Raw genomic sequence first — 24,423 nt, 5'->3', positions numbered from 1 at the left:
TCGTTCGTGATTCCAGGATATATTTGGTGGCAAGTATAACCTGGATTATTTAGCTTGGTCCGAATCGACAGCGTTTGACCTATGAATATTTACAAAAACGTAAAACTTAGTTCATGTGCACAACATGTAGTAATGTTCGCGAAACATGTGACACGAAACTGTTGGCGCCAAACTCGGCGCATCGACGAGTATTTCAGCCACAAGTGAATTGATCTTGTTCGAGTTTTGCTTTCATTTCTAAATGGTTTATTTAATGTGGCTAGAGTTAGACCAGGAAGCAGCTGTGTTGAATGTACGTGCTTACCTTATTGCTGCGCATTTAAGCAAATAGCTAAACCGCCATTGTAAGAAATAAAATTCCCGAGAACCTTTTTTCTGGTGTGCGCATGTAAATATAGGTGGGGCTCAGATTTACAATAGAAATTCTTTCATTTCAAAGTGAACAATAGTGATCGTGGGTCAATGTTGCTATGCATGGTCATGGGTACAGCGCAACGGCTAAACCTTTGTCGTTCGTGGGGCATGAAACCGATGCTTCAGACAATGCGTTGACACAATTTCTTGTGATCTACTAGTAGTTTATAATGGGATCAGCATTTATTTTGCAAGATCGTAGAAAACAGGCATAAAATAGTTTAATTAGCAAACAGAAATTGGATTACTTGGAAAATGTGTTCCCAAACTATAAGTTTGCTGCTGTTAAATAACATGCAATGATAACTATTTTTGTCAAGTTTTAAATATTCCAAGGTAAGCTTCTAAACATACCTAGTTTAAAGTTTCTGTTTTTATCAACAGTCATACTTCAAATGTAAAAAGTGTATTCCATCTTGACACATTATATCTATACTGACGTCACTGCTCTGCTTAGTTTTTGTGATCCAGTCACTTCCATGATAAACAGGGAAGTAAGCACAATATTAGTTTCTTTATAATCTACCAGGTAACAGCAGGCTTTGGGATTTGTTTTCAATTAAAGCTGTAATACGGTACAGATAGTGAAATCTGATTTCAATAATTTTGGATAGGCCATAAAAACAATGTCTGAAGACATCAAATTATTTTCTGCCGAATTGAGAACTATGTGTGGAAAACATGGAAGAGAGCAAGATCCACTGCAGTGTGCAAATGTGTTGTTTAGATTGGGCAGAGAGTACAAAATACTGGCTGAAAAATGTGACTGCAAACATGAACAGAAGATATGTTTAATCAGAAGCGCTGTATTGTTAAATGCAGCCATTGTCAGAGATCGAGCAAGTGAGGAAGTATATGAAGAATGTCTTGCCGACCTTTGCGGCCTCACGTTGAAACTTACAAATGCTAAAATACATGAACATAATTTGATTGAAAAATCACAACATTTTGTGCAAACTATTGACCAGATGAGGAAAAACATATCGTCACGCCTGAAAGAACTTGAGATTTCAGGCGGAAATGCCTTTAGATCCAGAGCCGAAAGTTTGGAAAAACTACAATTATTGATAACTTATCAATATAAATCACTTATGTCTGACATTATGGATTATAGCACATCAGTTATAGGACCATGTCCATGCGAATATGCACTTATTGGTATGGGATCCCTTGCTATGAGTGAGATTACTCCGTATTCTGATTTTGAACATGCATATCTATTGCAGGACAATGTATACGAGAGAGATGATTATGAAGAAATGCTGGAGTACTTTAGATGGGTGTCAGTTATTTTTCATTTGATTGTAATCAACTTTGGAGAAACCATCATTCCAAGTGCTGCGCTACCTTACCTAAACGACCAGGAATGTGAAGAGAATAATTGGTTTTATGACGAGAACACACCAAGAGGTGTATCTTTTGATGGAATGATGCCACACGCATCGAAATTTCCTTTGGGAAGAATGGAAACAGAAAACAAACATTGGAGAACAGAGCTCATTAAACCAGTGTCACACATGCTGAAATATTTGGATAAAGACGAAGCTTTGAAAAACGGCTATCGCTTGGCGGAAGTGCTCGAAAGCACATGCTTTGTGTCTGGTTCACAAGCTGTTTATGAGTTATACCGAGATGGCCTTAAAAGTAAAGCGCTGATTGGTGACCTTGGCCGTATTGCAGCAAGTTTAGATGCTGACATTAATAATTTTAATCCCTTGACAACTTTACCCTCTTTACACCAAACAGAAATATTTGATGTTAAACGTTTGGTCTACCGAAGTACGAGCTTGTTTGTTGCTGCACTGGGTAGAATCCACAGACTGGCCGCACAGTCGTCCTTTGACATAGCGCGCAAATTATTTGAGATAAACGTCATCAATCAATCCCTAATGGAGGACATTTTGTTTGCATTATCTTTGGCGTGCGAATTACGTTTGCGCGTTTACACAAAACGCAAAGGCCAGTATGATATTGTGAGCGATTCGCTTGTAGAGATGTTGGGGCAAGACAACGTGGTCAGGTATTTTGAAACGGCTTTGACATTACAATCCTTGGTTAAACATTCCTGTGACAATACTGCTCTTGAAAGTGATTCTGAACTTGGAAGGTTAAGCAAGTTGGCTATATTATATTGGCTAAAATGTTATGATAAAGCGATAGCAGAAGGTCGTGCTTTGTTGAAAGGCCGAAGAACATGTAGTGATGATGACGACGAACTCTTCTGCCTCCACACCCTGTTTTTTTGTTTTACTAACTTGGAAAGATATTGTGAAGCATGCGAAGTGTACGAGAAGATTAGGAAACGCCCCAACTGTTGCATTGGGCTCGAAGGTAAATTTAATCAAAAGATAAACCTCCTTTCGTGTCATAGGATTTGTAGACTTGTCGTGTGTAAAGTAGGGATGTTGCAGACTGAACCCTAGTGGTTAAATTATACACAGAATAATACACGTAGATTTAAATATTCGATCAAATTCTTATATAGATATCAAATCTAACAGAAAATGTGCTCAATATCGGCGCTTGGGATCGTGTACTAATTGTTGTTTATGTACGAAAATCGAATGCACGACACAAACGCTGTAGTAATAAACAAAAAACAGTAAATAAGAGAAACTCAACGATAAGTTCAATTAATCCGCTTCACTACAATGACGTCATTAAATGTTGGGACTCGAAAACAAGAGAATAACATTCAGTGGATTTTATCCGGAGATATTTTTGCAGGCATGAAAAATTTTTTACTCCAAAGTTTTTTTTTAATATTTGCAGTTGCCCATGCTGTCTTCCGGAAGGCCTCCAAGACCAGCCATCCAGAGCACAGACATTACAGAGCAATAGAAATCGAAATAATTGAAGAATTATTGCAACGAACGACTTCTTTGGAGACAGAAAACCAACTTAAATTTCAGTTGGCCAAACGTTTATCTCAAACCGGAAGATACAAAGAAGCTTTAAATCATTTCAAACAATTTGAGAGTATGATTCGAACGGGAGCTGTTCAGTTCAATGCATTTAACCTTGCCAAGTGCGAAATAGGCAAAGCCAAGTGTTTTCAAGAACTCTGTAGAAACGAACAGGCAATTTCATGTTTTGCTTCAGCCTTGGCAAGATTACAAGCGCTGATAAAGAACCGTTGTTCTACCAGCGAAACCTACATGAAAGATATCGCAGCTTGCCATTTGGGCCTTGGATATTCCTACTACAAAAATCACCAGCATGACTTGAGTTGTGAAAGTTTCGTCACAGCTGCTGATATTTGGATCCAAGCGAGTATCTCGAGGTACGATGAACTCATCTCAACTTTAACAAACATAGTCAACGAACTGATAGAGAGCAACAGTCTTGATAGTGCTCAAAAGTTTCTTGAAATTTTAGTAAAGAGCTTGGAACCGGAAAGTCGCTTTGGCACCAAAGAAAAAGCCGATTGTTACTTTTTGCTTGGTTTTTGCCACTACAAACTAAATAGATTCTACAGCGCGTTTCCTCTCCTCAAACATGCACTAATCCAATCTACTTATCTCGACCGAAATGATTCACAAAACGATATAGGTCAGTGCAATTTATGGCTTGCCTCAACCTGCCTTGAACTTGGCTACTACGAGAAGGCGCTTCACTATTCTCTAAATAGTTTGGATGTACTTTGCGCAACCGATTTGGACTATCGGGCACAGAGCTATTGCACGATTGGCAGTTGTTTGCTGCACTTAGGAAGGCGACCAGAGGCATTGACAAAGTTTGAACTTGCTTATGATCTGTATAAAAGGAGGCAGGTTTCAGATTATAAATTGCGGTATTGTGAAGAATTAATAGATAAATGTACTTAAGTCGGGCTTTCTCAACATTTTATGGCTTTGTGGGGCCCTACAGCAATGCCCCTGGACCTGTGGCTCCCGCTCATATACAAATACGCAGACGACAAGCAAAAGACTCATGCAGACCACGTTCCTCAAGGCCGTTGAGAAACCCTGGCTTAATTAATATTAAATCACAAGTCCAATATTCCATAATGTTAGGAGGCAACTCTGTCTATACATATATCCTTTTCCGAAGAGCTCCTTCATGGATATACATTTGAATTTTAGCAAAATCTAGTCAATTTTGCTTTTATCGTATTTTGTTCATTCGTGTTATTTCCGATTGGTTGTATTTGGGTTCAAAAGTACCTTGCACAAAACATCTGATGTGTGCTTATCTGCCTCCATGTGCAATAATATTGAATCGATCGCAAGTATTAACATTATTCCACACACATCTTGTTGTTTCGTTTTTCTACAAACTACCATTGATTTGCGATTATAATACAAGGATATGAAGAATTTTGAAATCTTATTTAAAGAATGGCTCCCATTCTATATATTAAAGACACCCCATTGCGTCGCACCATGCAGGGCCCATACCAGTGTGGGGACCCATGAATAGCAAACATGGCTCACGAACGATATTGTTTGTGTAGCGTGTGAGTAAACACTTCTCTTTTCATAAATTATGCCGTACCCCGGTCCTTAATGTGGACCGAGGCAGGCAACGTTTAACTTCCGAATTCTTTTTTTCTTGGGCAGTTTACGTGGCAACCAATAGAAATAGAATAGAATGAATGACCAAACACGACTGCACCACAGACAGCCCAGAGGAGAGGAAACAATTTACACTATTTCATGAACTAGCACTTAACAGTTCACATGGGAAACAGGATTCGCTTAATAATTTAGCTTTATAATTATAAGATCGTTGCATTTGCTTGGAAACTAAGGATTTTCCATTGTAAAGACTAGACTTCACCAGAATTTAATGTGATCTACCTCGCTCAGGCACATTCTATTCTATCAATGTTCCTCACAATTTATTATATTGCCCGGAGTGCCCACAATTTGTTTTCAGACATTAGGAAACTCTCTTATCTCCGTCGTTTCCCGGATTTGGTTGCTGTTTTGGAGGTACGTGAAGTGAAGTAAAACTGTGATGAGTGCAGCAGACTCCTTTAGTCGGGATCTGTGTATATTTAAGTGGGAATTAGAGGTACGAATGATTTGTAATCTTGTTAGATGAATCGCTTGAGAGCCACTAACACCAGCAAAAATAATCATCACAATTTATCTTGATGGTTCAGTGGTAAAAACATTGTCGCATTCGTGCATTTGTGACACTTTTGTTACGCAATTGCACATGTGTTCTCGTGCGTAAAGATGGATATCTTCCCCCAGTTTCGCCACCGTATGAAGGTCTTTTTAAAGTGTGTGCTCGTCACGAAAAGTATTTTGTGATATACATTTAAGGTGTTGGACAATCTGTTTCCATTAAATCGCTTTAAACTTGCTATAGTCGACTGCTCCAAACCGGAACCTGTGTTGGGCAAGTTCGTAAAAGAGGGCGTCAAAAAAAACAGCATCCCGCTTCTGGGGAGGAGTAATGTGGCGGATGCCACCCTTGAATTGATTGAAGAGTGGCTCTCGAAAAAGGAGGTGAATCTTGCGACGGGCAGTCAATAAAAGACACGCTATCTAGCACCCGCTACAATACAACGTTTTTATGACAAAACGGTTGCGTTTTAAAATCACAAGGTTTGTGTTTACTTTGCTTGGTATAGGATTTTCTCTGGGTAATAAAATGATTTAAATTTCGACAAACATGGGTGCTTTCTGACATTCTTAAACCACTTTCGGTTCCTTTGCTCTTCTAGTTGCTAACGAGAGTTGTCTGACTGATTACATGTTTACCGCAAATAAGTTTAAACTGTAGAAGAGAACATATTTATCACTTATGGCTGAGAGGGCAATGTATCCTGTGGTAAGGATAGACGTGACCCATATCCTTTATCAAGTTGGACCTACATGGAACTATATGCATTTTCAAGTGTTATTTGACCTTCAAACAGGGGTGTAGAAACCCACCAATAACGCGCTCACAGGTAGATTCTGTATTACAAAATGATTCAGAGCGTTAAGAAGAAAGTGACAGTCATGAGAGAAATGGAAAAATGCAAATGGTGTGTGTTGATTGTGATAAAAGTGGTTTCAGTTTTCGTGTTTAGTGTGAATTTATGTTCTGCACCACCCAGTGCAGGATTTACCACAGGACAGGAAATAGATGTATGTTTAAATCATTTAAAAATCCATGCCAGCTGAAAAGCTTTAGGACGCAAGTTCGTGAGTCCATTTTGACATTCATAAGCCCTGGTGCAGGGCATCGGCTGCAACCACTTTCGTTTAAGTAAGATGTTTTGCTTGTTTTTGAAATAACCCTGTGTAATTCCTAGATAACTATTTTAGTCCGGAAAGAATGATATTTCCAGCAAACATGTCGTAAATGCTAGTTTACACATGCCACGCCTGAACCGGGGAAATCTCCATTGTTCTTCCGTGATAAGGTTAAAGTATCTACCCACACATTCTAGCTATACTGACGTCACTGCTCTGCTTTGTTTTGTTTTGTGATAGAGTCACTTCGATGATAAACAGGGAAGTAAGCATAATATTAGTTGCTGAATAATCTACCATGTAACAGCAGCGTGTATCGGCTTTGGGATTTGTTTCAAATTTAAGCCGTAATATGTTACAGATAGTTCAAATGGAGGGAATATAAGGTCAAACTGAATCTGATTTCAATAATTTTGGATAGGTCATAAAAACAATGTCTGAAGACATAAAATTATTTTCTGCTGAATTGAGAACCATGTGTGGAAAACATGGAAGAGAGCAAGATCCACTGCAGTGTGCAAATGTATTGTGTAGATTGGGCAGAGAGTACAAAATACTGGCTAAAAAATGTGAAAACATGAACAGAAGATATGTTTAATCAGAAGCGCAGTATTGTTAAATGCAGCCATTGTCAGAGATCGAGCAAGTGAGGAAGTATATGAAGAATGTCTTGCCGACCTTTGCGGCCTCACGTTGAAACTTACAAATGCTAATGTACATCAACATAATTTGATTGAAAAATCACAACATTTTGTGCAAACTATTGACCAGATGAGGAAAAACATGTCATCACGCCTGAAAGAACTTGAGATTTCAGGTGGAAACGCCGTTAGATCCAGAGCCGAAAGTTTGGAAAAACTGAAATTATTGATAACATATAAATACAAATCACTCATGTCTGACATTATGGACTATAGTATATCAGTTGTAGGATCATGTCCATGCGAATATGCACTTATTGGCATGGGATCCCTTGCTATGAGTGAGATTACTCCTTATTCTGATTTTGAACATGCATATCTATTACAAGACAATGTATACGAGAGAGATGATTATGAAGAAATACTGGAGTATTTTAGATGGGTGTCAGTTATTTTTCATTTGATTGTAATCAACTTTGGAGAAACCATCATTCCAAGTGCTGCGCTACCTTACCTAAACGATCAGAAATGTGAAGAGAATAATTGGTTTTATGACGAGAACACCCCAAGAGGTGTATCTTTTGATGGAATGATGCCACACGCATCGAAATTTCCTTTGGGAAGAATGGAAACAGAAAGCAAACATTGGAGAACAGAGCTCATTAAACCAGTGTCACGCATGCTGAAATATTTGGATAATGACGAAGCTTTGAAAAACGGCTATCGATTAGCCGAAGTGCTCGAAAGCACATGCTTTGTGTCCGGTTCACAAGCTGTTTATGAGTTATACCGAGATGGCCTTAAAAGTAAAGCGCTGATTGGTGACCTTGAGCGTATTGCAGTAAGTTTAGATGCTGACTTTAGTAATTTCAGTCCCTTAACAACTTTACCCTCGTTCCACCAAACAGAAATATTTGATGTTAAACGTTTGATCTACCGAAGTACGAGCTTGTTTGTTGCTGCACTGGGTAGAATCCACAGAATGGCCGCACAGTCGTCCTTTGAAATAACGCGCAAATTATTTGAGATAAACGTCATCAATCAATCCCTAATGGAGGACATTTTGTTTGCACTATCTTTGGCGTGCGAATTACGTTTGCGCGTTTACACAAAACGCAAAGGCCAGTATGATATTGTGAGCGATTCGCTTGTAGAGATGTTGGGGCAAGACAACGTGGTCAGGTATTTTGAAACGGCTTTGACATTACAATCCTTGGTTAAACATTACTGTGATAATACTGCTCTTAAAGGTGAATCTGAACTTGGAAGGTTAAGCAAGTTGGCTATATTATATTGGCTAAAGTGTTATGATAAAGCGATAGCAGAAGGTCGTGCTTTGTTGAAAGGCAAAAGAAGATATAACGATGATGACGACAAACTCTTCTGCCTCCACACCCTGTTTTTTTGTTTTACTAACTTGGAAAGATATTGTGAAGCATGCGAAGTGTACGAGAAGATTAGAAAACGCCCCAACTGTTGCATTGGGCTTGAAGGTAAATTAAATCAAAAGATAAACCTCCTTTCGTGTTATACGATTTGCAGACTTGTCATGTGTAAACTAGGGATGTTGCGGACTGAACCCTAAAGTGTTTAAATTACACCGACTAGTATACGTAGATTTACTCCACGAGTAAACAAATAACGAAATAAGAGAAACTCGACGAAAAGGTCAATAAATGCGCTTCGCTACAATGTAGTAAAGTAAGAGCTACAATGACGTCATTAAATGTTGGGACTCGAAAATGAGAGAAAAACATTCAATGGACTTTATCCAGAGAAATTTTTGAAGGCATGTACAATTTTTGTTTTCTCAAAAGTTTTATTTTAATATTTGCAGTTGCCCATGCTGTCTTCCGGAAGGCCTCCAAGACCAGCCATCCAGAGCACAGTCATTACAGAGCAATAGAAATCGAAATAATTGAAGAATTATTGCAACAAACGACTTCTTTGGAGACAGAAAGCCAACTTAAATTTCAGTTGGCCAAACGTTTATCTCAAAACGGAAGATACAAAGAAGCTCTAAACCATTTTAAACAATTTGAGAGTGGGATTCGAACGGGAACTGTTCAGTTCAATGCAATCAACCTTGCCTGTTGCGACATAGCCAAAGCCAAGTGTTTTCAAGAACTCTGCAGAAACGAACAGGCAATATCATGTTTTGCTTCGGCCTTGGCACGATTACAAGTGTTGAAAAAGAACCGTTGTTCTACCAACGAAACCTACATGAAAGATATCGCAGTTTGCCATTTCGGCCTTGGATATTCCTACTACAAAAATCACCAGCATGACTTGAGTTGTGAAAGTTTTGTCACAGCTGCTGATATTTGGATCGAAGCGAGTATCTCGAGTTACGATGAACTCGTTGTAACTTTAACAACCATAGTCAACGAACTGATAGAGAGCAACAGTCTTGATAGTGCTCAAAAGTTTCTTGAAATTTTAGTAAAGAGCGTGGAACAAAAAACTCCTGAAGGCTTTAGCAAAAAACATAAAACCGATTGTTACTTTGCACTTGGTTTTTGCCACTACAAACTAAATAGACTTTGCAGCGCGTTGCATTTCCTCAAACAGGCACTAAGCCAATATACTTACTTCGACCGAAATAATTCGCAAAACGATATAGGTCAGTGCAATTTATGGCTTGCCTCAACCTGCTTTGAACTTGGCTACTTCGAGAAGGCGCTTCACTATTCTCTAAATAGTTTGGAGGTACTTTGCGTGACCGATTTGGTCTATCGGTCAGAGAGCTATTGCACGATTGGCCGTTGTTTACTGCTGTTAGGGAGGCGACCAGAGGCATTGACAAAGCTTGAACTTGCCTATTGTATAAAAGGAGGCAGGTTGCGGATTATAAAATGCGGCGTTGTAAAGAATTAATAGACAAGTGTACTTAAGTCAGTGGTTCTCAACCTTTTATTGCTTTGTGGCCCCCTACAACAATGCCCCTGGACCTGTGGCTCCCACTCATATACAAAAACTCAGACGACAAGCAAAAGACTCATGCAAACCCCGCTCCCTCAAGGCCGTTGAGAAACCCTGGCTTAAATAATATCAAATCACCTGTCAAATATTCCATATTGTTAGGAGGCAATTAACTCTGTCTATACATATATCTTTTCCGAAGCCCTTCTTTATGCATATACATTTGAATTTTGCAAAATCTTGTCAATTTCACTTTTTTGTATTCTGTTCATTCGTATTATTTCCGATTGGTTGTGTTTGGGTTCAAACGTGCCTTGCACAAAATATCTGAAATGTGCTTATCTGCCTCCATGTGCAATAATATTGAATCGATCGCAAGTATTGACATTATTCCACACACATCTTGCTGTTTCGTTTTTCGACAAACTTCCATTCATTTGTGATTATAATACAAGGTTACAAAGAAGTTTGAAATCTTATTTAACGAATGGCTCCCATTGTATATAATGACACCTCATTACGGCGCCTAGGTCCCATATCAGTTTTGGGACCCTTGAATAGCAAACAGGGGTCTCGAACGACGTTGTTTACTGGAAACTTACTTGTTTACTGGATCTCCCCGACTTAACTGATGTCAATGCATCGAGAACGGTTAAAAATCTTGCCCGCAGTTTGTTCAGTGTTGACCCTGCCAAGGTTTATTTTCATTGATATGACGTCACACAATGCGTTTCGTTGTTTCTCAGAAACGCAAAAAAACAATTCACACTAAAATCTATTGGAAGAACTCTAATGAAGTAAGAATAGCTTTTAATCAACCAACTTTCGAGCCGCAAATAAACCATTGAGGTATTGTGATTCACTTTCTTTGGCTAAAAAGTTTTATCATATTAATTAGTAAATCACTTAAAATTTGTCTTTTTTTCATGTGTATTATAATAATCCACCCTTATTCATTACACTGAATTGTAATTGCGCAGAGACCTACAGCCCGAGAAGCAGCGGACATAATGTATTTCGATATTTTCGCCATCGCTCCTGTACCACCACTAGATGACGCAGAGTTGCTTAGCAATCTTCGCAGTTAAACGGTTTCGTACTTTGCCGAGGCGATTGTGCGAAGAAAAGAAAATCCCGTTCTGTACAAATTGTGCGAGAATTTCTTCAAGGAAATGAATCCTGACAGAATGATGAAGGCCTTTGTTATGTGGATGGTCATCAACTGACAGTGTATCATGTTGTGTACAATTATCACCCTCTCTGCGCTTGTAAATTTTCCACTTTCTTTTCGTTATTAAAACTATTTGCAATTCGTTTGTTACGATGCTGGTGGTGTAATTGTAATAAAGCTTCTCCTCTTGAAACGCACGTGGTCTTTCTTGATTCCTGGATATATTTGGTGGCAAGTATAAACTGGATTATTTGCCTTGTCCAAATCAACAACGTTTGTCCCCTGAATATTTACATAAAAACGTAAAATTAAGTTCACGTGCACAGGATGTAGTTATGTTCGCACTGAAGGGTTAAGTCTACTGGCAGATAAATTGCAAAACACGTGACGCGAAACTGTTGGCGCTAAACTCGCGTGAGTCATGCAGCGTTTTTTTTTGTGGCGCTTCGACTAGTATTTCAGCCACAAACGAATTGATCTTGAGTTTTGCTTTCATTTCTAAATGGTTTATTTAATGTTGCTAGAGTTAGACTAGGAAGCAGCTGTGGTGAATGTACGAGCTTACCTTGTTGCTGCGCATTTGAAGCAAATAGCTAAACCGCCATTGTGAGAAATAAAATTCCCGAGAACCTTTTTTCTGGTGTGCGCATGTTGATATAGGTGGAGCTCAGATTTACAATAGAAATTCTTTCATTTCAAAGTGAACAATAGTGATCGTGGGTCAATATTGCTATTCATGGGCCCGGGTGCAGCGCAATGGCTGAACCTCCGTCGTTCGTGGGGCATGAAACCGCTACTTCAGACAAAACGACACAATTTCTTGTGATCTACTGATAGTTTATAATGGGATCAGCATTTATTTTGCAAGATCGTAGAAAACAGGCATTAAATAGTTTAATTAGTAAACAGAAATAGGATTACTTGGAAATTGAGTTCCCAAACTATGAGTTTGCTGCTGTTAAATAACATCCAATGACAACTGTTTTTGTCAAGTTTTAAGTATTCTAAGGTAAGTTTATCACCATACCTAGTTTAAAGTTTCTGTTTTTATCAACAGTCATACTTCAAATGTAAAAAGTGTATTCCATCTTGACACATTATATCTATACTGACGTCACTGCTCTGCTTAGTTTTTGTGATCCAGTCACTTCCATGATAAACAGGGAAGTAAGCATAACATTAGTTGCCTTATAATCTACCAGGTAACAGCAGGAGCTACCAGGTAACATCAGGCTTTGGGATTTGTTTTCAATTAAAGCTGTAATATGGTGCAGATAGTGAAATCTGATTTCACTAATTTTGGATAGGTCATGAAAACAATGTCTGAAGACATCAAAATATTTTCTGCTGAATTGAGAACTATGTGTGGAAAACATGGAAGAGAGCAAGATCCACTGCAGTGTGCAAATGTATTGTTTAGATTGGGCAGAGAGTACAAAATACTGGCTGAAAAATGTGACTGCAAACATGAACAGAAGATATGTTTAATCAGAAGCGCTGTATTGTTAAATGCAGCCATTGTCAGAGATCCAGCAAGTGAGGAAGTATATGAAGAATGTCTTGCCGACCTTTGCGGCCTCACGTTGAAACTTACAAATGCTAAAATACATCAACATAATTTGATTGAAAAATCACAACATTTTGTGCAAACCATTGACCACATGAGAAAAAATATATCGTCACGCCTGAACGAACTTGAGATTTTAGGCGGAAATGCCGTGAGATCCAGAGCCGAAAGTTTGGAAAAACTACAATTATTGATAACATATGAATATAAATCACTTATGTCTGACATTATGGATTATAGTATATCAGTTGTAGGACCATGTCCATGCGAATATGCACTTATTGGTATGGGATCCCTTGCTATGAGTGAGATTACTCCGTATTCTGATTTTGAACATGCATATCTATTGCAAGACAATGTATACGAGAGAGATGATTATGAAGAAATACTGGAGTATTTTAGATGGGTGTCAGTTATTTTTCATATGATTGTAATCAACTTTAGAGAAACCATCATTCCAAATGCTGCGCTACCTTACCTGAACGACCAGAAATGTGAAGAGAATAATTGGTTTTATGACGAGAACACCCCAAGAGGTGTATCTTTTGATGGAATGATGCCACACGCATCGAAATTTCCTTTGGGAAGAATGGAAACAGAAAGCAAACATTGGAGAACAGAGCTCATTAAACCAGTGTCACACATGCTGAAATATTTGGACAATGACGAAGCTTTGAAAAACGGCTATCGATTAGCCGAAGTGCTCGAAAGCACATGCTTTGTGTCTGGTTCTCAAGCTGTTTATGAGTTATACCGAGATGGCCTTAAAAGTAAAGCGCTAATTGGTGACCTTGACCGTATTGCAGCAAGTTTAGATGCTGACTTTAATAATTTCAATCCCTTGACAACTTTACCCTCTTTCCACCAAAAAGAATTTTTCGATGTCAAACGTTTGGTCTACCGAAGTACGAGCTTGTTTGTTGCTGCACTGGGTAGAATCCACAGACTGGCCGCACAGTCGTCCTTTGAAATAACGCGCAAATTATTTGAGATAAACGTCATCAATCAATCCCTAATGGAGGACATTTTGTTTGCATTATCTTTGGCGTGCGAATTACGTTTGCGAGTTTACACAAAACGCAAAGGCCAGTATGATATTGTGAGCGATTCGCTTGTAGAGATGTTGGGGCAAGACAACGTGGTCAGGTATTTTGAAACGGCTTTGACATTACAATCCTTGGTTAAACGTTCCTGTGATAATACTGCTCTTGAAGGTGGATCTGAACTTGGAAGGTTAAGCAAGTTGGCTATATTATATTGGCTAAAATGTTATGATAAAGCGATAGCAGAAGGTCGTGCTTTGTTGAAAGGCCGAAGAACATGTAGTAAAGATGACGACGAACTCTTCTGCCTCCACACCCTGTTTTATTGCTTTGCAAACTTGGAAAGATATTGTGAAGCATGCGAAGTGTACGAGAAGATTAGGAAACGCACCAACTGTTGCATTGGGCTTGAAGGTGAATTACATCAAAAGATACACCTCCTTTCGTGTCATAGGATTTGTAGACTTGTCGTGTGTAAAGTAGGGATGTTGCAGATTGAACATATGTAGTGTTTAAATTGTACACAGAATAATATACGTAGATTTAAATATTCGATCAAATTCATATATTGGTATCAAATCTAACAGAAAATGTGCTCAATATAATTTTTTTTCAATATTTGCAGTTGCCCATGCTGTCTTCCGGAAGGCCTCCAAGACCAGCCACCCAGAGCACAGACATTACAGAGCAATAGAAATCGAAATAATTGAAGAATTATTGCAACAAACGACTTCTTTGGAGAAAGAAAACCAACTTAAATTTCAGTTGGCCAAACTTTTATGTCAAAACGGAAGATACAAAGAAGCTCTAAGTCATTTTAAACAATTTGAGATCAGGATTCGAACGGGAACTGTTCAGTTCAATGCATTTAACCTTGCCAAGTGCGAAATAAACAAAGCCAAGTGTTTTCAAGAACTCTGTACAAACGAACAGGCAATTTCATGTTTTGCTTCGGCCTTGGCACGATTACAAGTGTTGAAAAAGAACCGTTGTTCTACCAGCGAAACCTATATGAAAGATATCGCATCTTGTCATTTCGGCCTTGGATATTCCTACTACAAAAATCACCATCATGACTTGAGTTGTGAAAGTTTCGTCACAGCTGCTTATATTTGGACCGAAGCGAGTATCTCGAGGTACGATGAACTCATCTCAACTTTAACAAACATAGTTAACGAACTGATAGAGAGCAACAGTCTTGATAGTGCTCAAAGGTTTCTTGGAATTTTAGTAAAGATCTTAGAACGGAAAACTCGCTTTGGCAACAAACATAAAGCCGATTGTTACTTTTGGCTTGGTTTTCTTCACTACAAACTAAATAGACTTTACAGCGCGTTGCATTTCCTCAAACATGCACTGAGCCAATATACTTACCTCGGCCGAAATGATTCGCAAAACGATATAGGTGTGTGCAATTTATGGCTTGCCTCAACCTGCTTGGAACTTGGCTACTTCGAGAAGGCGCTTCACTATTCTCTAAATAGTTTGGAGGTACTTTGCGTAACCGATTTGGAATATCGGGCACAGAGCTTTTGCACGATTGGTTGTTGTTTACTGCATTTGGGGAGGCGACCAGAGGCATTGACAAAGTTTAAACTTGCTTATGATCTGTATAAAAGGAGGCAGGTTTCAGATTATAAATTGCGGTATTGTGAAGAATTAATAGATAAATGTGCTTAAGTCGGGCTTTCTCAACATTTTATGGCTTTGTGGGGCTCTACATCAATGCCCCTGGACCTGTGGCTCCCGCTCATATACAAATACGCAGACGACAAGCAAAAGACTCATGCAGACCACGTTCCTCAAGGCCGTTGAGAAACCCTGGCTTAATTAATATTAAATCACAAGTCCAATATTCCATAATGTTAGGAGGCAACTCTGTCTATACATATATCCTTTTCCGAAGAGCTCCTTCATGGATATACATTTTAATTTTAGCAAAATCTGATCAATTTCACTTTTATCGTTTTGTGTTCATTCGTATTATTTCCGATTGGTTGTGTTTGTGTTCAAAAGTACCTTGCACAAAACATCTGATGTGTGGTTATCTGCCTCCATGTGCAATAATATTGAATCGATCGCAAGTATGGACATTATTCCACACACATCTTGTTGTTTTGTTTTTTTACAAACTACCATTGATTTGCGATTATAATACAAGGATAAGAAGAAGTTTGCAATCTTATTTAAAGAATGGATCTCATTGTATGTATTAAAGACACCCCATTGCGTCGCACCATGCAGGGCCCATACCAGTGTGGGGACCCATGAATAGCAAACATGGCTCACGAACGACATTGTTTGTGCAAGGCACCACTAAACACTTGTATTTTCTTAAATTATGCCGTTATTATGCCGAGGCAGGCAACGTTTAACTTCTGAATTCTTTTTGCATCAGCAGTTTACCTGGCAACCAATAGAAATAGAATAGAATGATTGACCAAACACAACTGCACCACAGGCAGCCCAGAGTTGAGAAAACAATTTACATTGCATCATGAAATAGCCCTTAACGGTTGACATTTAAAAGGATTTGCTTGATAAATTAGCTTTGTAATTATAAGATCGTTGAATTGGAAACTAAGGATTTTCCATTGTAAAGACTGGACTTCACCAGAATTTAATGTGATCTACCTCGCACCGGCACATTTTATTCTATCAATGGTCCTCACAATTTATTAAATTGCCCAGAGTGCCCACAATTTGTTTTCAGACACTGTAGGAAACTCTCTTATCTCCGTCGTTTTCCGGATTTGGTTGCTGTTTTGGAGGTACGAGAAGTGACGAACTTGTATACTCCGTGACGTAAAACTGTGATGAGTGCAACAGACTCCTTTAGTCGGGATCTGTGTATATTTAAGTGGGAATTAGAGGTACGAATGATTTGTAATCTTGTTAGATGAATCGTTTGAGAGCCACTAACATCAGCAAAAATAATCATCACAATTTATCTTGATGGTTCAGTGGTAAAAACATTGTCGCATTCGTGTATTTGTGACATTTTTGTTACGCAATTGCACATGTGTTCTCGTGCGTAAAGATGGATATCTTGCCCCAGTTTCGCCACCGTATGAAGGTCTTTTTAAAGTGTGTGCTCGTCACGAAAAGTATTTTGTGATATACATTTAAGGTGTTGGACAATCTGTTTCCATTAAATCGCTTTAAACTTGCTATAGTCGACTGCTCCAAACCGGTACCTGTGTTGGGCAAGTTCGTAAAAGAGGGCGTCAAAAAAAAAAAACAGCATCCCGCTTCTGGGGAGGAGTAATGTGGCGGATGCCACCCTTGAACTGATTGAAGCGTGGCTCTCGAAAAAGGAGGTGAATCTTGCGACGGGCAGTCAATAAAAGACACGCTATCTAGCACCCGCCACAACACAACGTTTTTATGACAAAACGGTTGCGTTTTAAAATCACAAGGTTTGTGTTTACTTTGCTTGGTATAGGATTTTCTCTGGGTAATAAAATGATTTAAATTTCGACAAACATGGGTGCTTTCTGACATTCTTAAACCACTTTCGGTTCCTTTGCGCTTCTAGTTGCTAACGAGAGTTGTCTGACTGATTACATGTTTACCGCAAATAAGTTTAAACTGTAGAAGAGAACATATTTATCACTTATGGCTGAGAGGGCAATGTATCCTGTGGTAAGGATAGACGTGACCCATATCCTTTATCAAGTTGGACCTACATGGAACTATATGCATTTTCAAGTGTTATTTGACCTTCAAACAGGGGTGTAGAAACCCACCAATAACGCGCTCACAGGTAGATTCTGTTTTACAAAAAGATTCAGAGCGTTAAGAAGAAAGTGATAGTCATGAGAGAAATGTAAAAATGCAAATGGTGTGTGTTGATTGTGATAAAAGTGGTTTCAGTTTTCGTGTTTAGTGTGAATTTATGTTCTGCACCACCCAGTGCCGGATTTACCACAGGACAGGAAATAGATGTATATTTAAATCATTTAAAAATCCATGCCAGCTGAAAAGCTTTAGGATGCAAGTTTGTGAGTCCATTTTGATATTCATAAGCCCTGGTGCAGGGCATCGGCTGCAACCCCTTTCGTTAAAGTAAGATGTTTTGCTTGGTTTTAAAATAACCCTGTGTAATGCCTAGATAACTATTTTAGTTCGGAAAGAATGATATTTCCAGCAAACATGTCATAAATGCTATAAACATTCCACGTCTGAACCGGGGAAATCTCCATTGTTCTTCCGTGATAAGGTTAAAGTATCTACCCACACATTCTAGCTATACTGACGTCACTGCTCTGCTTTGTTTTGTTTTGTGATCCAGTCACTTCGATGATAAACAGGGAAGTAAATATAATATTAGTTGCTGTAACAGCAGCGTGTATCAGCTTTGGGCTAAACCGAATCTGATTACAAGAATTTTGGATAGGTCATAAAAACAATGTCTGAAGACATCAAATTATTTTCTGCTGAATTGAGAACCATGTGTGGAAAACATGGAAGAGAGCAAGATCCACTGCAGTGTGCAAATGTGTTGTTTAGATTGGGCAGAGAGTACAAAATACTGGCTGAAAAATGTGACTGCAAACATGAACAGAAGATATGTTTAATCAGAAGCGCAGTATTGTTAAATGCAGCCGTTGTCAGAGATCCAGCAAGTGAGGAAGTATATGAAGAATGTCTTGCCGACCTTTGCGGCCTCACGTTGAAACTTACAAATGCTAATGTACATCAACATAATTTGATTGAAAAATCACAACATTTTGTGCAAACTATTGACCAGATGAGGAAAAATACGTCGTCACGCCTGAAAGAACTTGAGATTTTAGGCGGAAACGCCGTGAGATCCAGAGCCGAAAGTTTGGAAAAACTACAATTATTAATAACGTATGAATACAAATCACTTATGTCTGACATTATGGAGTATAGTATATCAGTTGTAGGATCATGTCCATGCGAATATGCACTTATTGGTATGGGATCCCTTGCTATGAGTGAGATTACTCCGTATTCTGATTTTGAACATGCATATCTATTGCAAGACAATGTATACGGGAGAGATGATTATGAAGAAATACTGGAGTATTTTAGATGGGTGTCAGTTATTTTTCATTTAACTGTAATCAACTTTGGAGAAACCATCATTCCAAGTGCTTCGCTACCTTACCTAAACGATCAGAAATGTGAAGAGAATAATTGGTTTTTTGACGATAACACACCAAGAGGTGTATCTTTTGATGGAATGATGCCACACGCATCGAAATTTCCCTTGGGAAGAATGGAAACAGAAAACAAACATTGGAGAACAGAGCTCATTAAACCAGTGTCACACATGCTGAAATATTTGGACAATGACGAATCTTTGAAAAACGGCTATCGATTAGCCGAAGTGCTTGAAAGCACATGCTTTGTGTCCTGTTCACAAGCTGTTTATGAGTTATACCGAGATGGCCTTAAAAGTAAAGCGCTGATTGGTGACCTTGGCCGTATTGCAGCAAGTTTAGATGCTGACATTAATAATTTTAATCCCTTGACAACTTTACCCTCTTTCCACCAAACAGAAATATTTGATGTTAAACGTTTGGTCTACCGAAGTACGAGCTTGTTTGTTGCTGCACTGGGTAGAATCCACAGGCTGGCCGCACAGTCGTCCTTTGACATAGCGCGCAAATTGTTTGAGATAAACGTCATCAATCAATCCCTAATGGAGGACATTTTGTTTGCATTATCTTTGGCGTGCGAATTACGTTTGCGCGTTTACACAAAACGCAAAGGCCAGTATGATATTGTGAGCGATTCGCTTGTAGAGATGTTGGGGCAAGACAACGTGGTCAGGTATTTTGAAACGGCTTTGACATTACAATCCTTGGTTAAACGTTCCTGTGATAATACTGCTCTTGAAGGTGGTTCTGAACTTGGAAGGTTAAGCAAGTTGGCTATATTATATTGGCTAAAATGTTATGATAAAGCAATAGCAGAAGGTTGTGCTTTGTTGAAAGGCCGAAGAACATGTAGTGAACATGACGACGAACTTTTCTGCCTCCACACCTTGTTTTATTGTTTTGCAAACTTGGAAAGATATTGTGAAGCATGCGAAGTGTACGAGAAGATTAGGAAACGCCCCAACTGTTGCATTGGGCTTGAAGGTGAATTACATCAAAAGATACACCTCCTTTCGTGTCATAGGATTTGTAGACTTGTCGTGTGTAGAGTAGGGATGTTGCAGACTGAACATACGTAGTGTTTAAATTACACCGAATAGTTTACGTATATTTTAATATTCGATCAAATTCATATATTGGTATCAAATCTAACGGAAAATGTGCTCAATATAACTTTTTTTTCAATATTTGCAGTTGCCCATGTTGTCTTCCGGAAGGCCTCCAAGACCAGCCACCCAGAGCACAGACATTACAAAGCAATAGAAATCGAAATAATTGAAGAATTATTGCAACAAACGACTTCTTTGGAGAAAGAAAACCAACTTAAATTTCAGTTGGCCAAACGTTTATCTCAAAACGGAAGATACAAAGAAGCTCTAAATCATTTTGAACAATTTGAGATCAGGATTCGAACGGGAGCTGTTCAGTTCAATGCAATCAACCTTGCCAAGTGCGAAATAAACAAAGCCAAGTGTTTTCAAGAACTCTGTACAAACGAACAGGCAATTTCATGTTTTGCCTCGGCCTTGGCACGATTACAAGTGTTGAAAAAGAACCGTTGTTCTTCCAGCGAAACCTACATGAAAGATATCGCATCTTGTCATTTCGGCCTTGGATATTCCTACTACAAAAATCACCAGCATGACTTGAGTTGTGAAAGTTTCGTCACAGCTGCTGATATTTGGATCGAAGCGAGTATCTCGAGGTACGATGAACTCATCTCAACTTTAGAAACCATATTGGACGAACTGATGGAGAGCAACAGTCTTGATAGTGCTCAAAGGTTTCTTGGAATTTTAGTAAAGATCTTAGAACGAAAAACTCCTGAATGCAACAAACATAAAGCCGATTGTTACTTTTGGCTTGGTTTTCTTCACTACAAACTAAATAGACTTTACAGCGCGTTGCATTTCCTCAAACATGCACTGAGCCAATATACTTACCTCGGCCGAAATGATTCGCAAAACGATATAGGTGTGTGCAATTTATGGCTTGCCTCAACCTGCTTGGAACTTGGCTACTTCGAGAAGGCGCTTCACTATTCTCTAAATAGTTTGGAGGTACTTTGCGTAACCGATTTGGAATATCGGGCACAGAGCTTTTGCACGATTGGTTGTTGTTTACTGCATTTGGGGAGGCGACCAGAGGCATTGACAAAGTTTGAACTTGCTTATGATCTGTATAAAAAGATGCAGGTTTCAGATTATAAATTGCGGTATTGTGAAGAATTAATAGATAAATGTGCTTAAGTCGGGCTTTCTCAACATTTTATAGCTTTGTGGGGCCCTACAGCAATGCCCTGGACCTGTGGCTCCCGCTCATATACAAAAACACAGACGACAAGCAAAAGACTCATGCAGACCCCGTTCCCTCACGGCCGTTGAGAAACCCTTGCTTAATTAATATCAAATCACCTGTCAAATATTCCATAATGTTTGGAGGCAACTCTGTCTATACATATATCCTTTTCCGAAGCCCTTCTTCATGGATATACATTTGAATTTTAGCAAAATCTAGTCAATTTTGCTTTTATCGTATTTTGTTCATTCGTATTATTTCCGATTGGTTGTATTTGGGTTCAAAAGTACCTTGCACAAAACATCTGATGTGTGGTTATCTGCCTCCATGTGCAATAATATTGAATCGATCGCAAGTATGGACATTATTCCACACACATCTTGTTGTTTTGTTTTTTTACAAACTACCATTGATTTGCGATTATAATACAAGGATATGAAGAATTTTGAAATCTTATTTAAAGAATGGATCTCATTGTATGTATTAAAGACACCCCATTGCGTCGCACCATGCAGGGCCCATACCAGTGTGGGGACCCATGAATAGCAAACATGGCTCACGAACGACATTGTTTGTGCAAGGCACCGCTAAACACTTGTATTTTCTTAAATTATGCCGTACCCCGGTCCTTAATGTGGACCGAGGCAGGCTACGTTTAACTTCTGAATTCTTTTTGCATCAGCAGTTTACGTGGCAACCAATAGAAATAGAATAGAATGATTGACCAAACACGACTGCACCACAGACAGCCCAGAGTTGAGAAAACAATTTACATTGCATCATGAAATAGCCCTTAACGGTTCACATTTAAAAGGATTTGCTTGATAAATTAGCTTTGTAATTATAAGATCGTTGAATTGGAAACTAAGGATTTTCCATTGTAAAGACTGGACTTCACCAGAATTTAATGTGATCTTCCTCGCACCGGCACATTTCATTTTATCAATGATCCTCACAATTTATTAAATTGCCCAGGGTGCCCACAATCTGTTTTCAGACATTAGGAAACTCTCTTATCTCCGTCGTTTTCCGGATTTGGTTGCTGTTTTGGAGTTACGTGAAGTGAAGTAAAACTGTGATGAGTGCAACAGACTCCTTTAGTCGGGATCTGTGTATATTTAAGTGGGAATTAGAGGTACGAATGATTTGTAATCTTTTTAGATGAATCGCTTGAGAGCCACTAACACCAGCAAACGATAATCATCACAATTTATCTTGATGGTTCAGTGGTAAAAACATTGTCGCATTCGTGTATTTGTGACACTTTTGTTACGCAATTGCACATGTGTTCTCGTGCGTAAAGATGGATATCTTCCCCCAGTTTCGCCACCGTATGAAGGTCTTTTTAAAGTGTGTGCTCGTCACGAAAAGTATTTTGTGATATACATTTAAGGTGTTGGACAATCTGTTTCCATTAAATCGCTTTAAACTTGCTATAGTCGACTGCTCCAAACCGGAACCTGTGTTGGGCAAGTTCGTAAAAGAGGGCGTCAAAAAAAACAGCATCCCGCTTCTGGGGAGGAGTAATGTGGCGGATGACACCCTTGAATTGATTGAAGCGTGGCTCTCGAAAAAGGAGGTGAATCTTGCGACGGGCAGTCAATAAAAGACACGCTATCTAGCACCCGCCACAACACAACGTTTTTATGACAAAACGGTTGCGTTTTAAAATCACAAGGTTTGTGTTTACTTTGCTTGGTATAGGATTTTCTCTGGGTAATAAAATCGACAAACATGGGTTCTTTCTGACATTCTTAAACCACTTTCGGTTCCTTTGCGCTTCTAGTTGCTAACGAGAGTTGTCTGACTGATTACATGTTTACCGCAAATAAGTTTAAACTGTAGAAGAGAACATATTTATCACTTATGGCTGAGAGGGCAATGTCTCCTGTGGTAAGGATAGACGTGACCCATATTCTTTTTTCAAGTTGGACCAACATGGAACTATATGCATTTTCAAGTGTTATTTGACCTTCAAACAGGGGTGTAGAAACCCACCAATAACGCGCTCACAGGTAGATTCTGTTTTACAAAATGATTCAGAGTGTTAAGAAGAAAGTGATAGTCATGAGAGAAATGGAAAAATGCAAATGGTTTGTTTGATTGTGATAAAAGTGGTTTCAGTTTTCGTGTTTAGTGTGAATTTATGTTCTGCACCACCCAGTGCCGGATTTACCACAGGACAGGAAATAGATGTATGTTTAAATCATTTAAAAAATCCATGCCAGATGAAAAGCTTTAGGACGCAAGTTCGTGAGTCCATTTTGATATTCATAAGCCCTGGTGCAGGGCATCGGCTGCAACCCCTTTCGTTTAAGTAAGATGTTTTGCTTGTTTTTAAAATAACCCTGTGTAATTCCTAGATAACTATTATAGTTCGGAAAGGATGATATTTCCAGCAAACACGTCGTAAATGCTAGTTTACACATGCCACGCCTGAACCGGGAAAATCCCCATTGTACTTCCGTGGTAAGGTTAAAGTATCTACCCACACATTCTAACTATGCAGACGTCACTGCTCTGCTTTGTTTTGTTTTGTGATCCAGTCACTTCGATGATGAACAGGGAAGTAAGCATAATATTAGTTGCTAAATAATCTACCATGTAACAGCAGCGTGTATCGGCTTTGGGATTTGTTTCAAATTTAAGCCGTAATATGTTACAGATAGTTGAAATTGAGGGAATGTAAGGTCAAACAGAATCTGATTTCAATAATTTTGGATAGGTCATAAAAACAATGTCTGAAGACATCAAATTATTTTCTGCTGAATTGAGAACCATGTGTGGAAAACATGGAAGAGAGCAAGATCCACTGCAGTGTGCAAATGTATTGTTTAGATTGGGCAGAGAGTACAAAATACTGGCTGAAAAATGTGACTGCAAACATGAACAGAAGATATGTTTAATCAGAAGCGCAGTATTGTTAAATGCAGCCATTGTCAGAGATCCAGCAAGTGAGGATGTATATGAAGAATGTCTTGCCGACCTTTGCGGCCTCACGTTGAAACTTACAAATGCTAATGTACATGAACATAATT

This window comes from Ascidia mentula, chromosome 5, assembly GCF_947561715.1.
Source record: "Ascidia mentula chromosome 5, kaAscMent1.1, whole genome shotgun sequence".
Classification (NCBI taxonomy): Eukaryota; Metazoa; Chordata; class Ascidiacea; order Phlebobranchia; family Ascidiidae; genus Ascidia; species Ascidia mentula.
Note: the sequence above shows the minus strand (reverse complement) of the source record.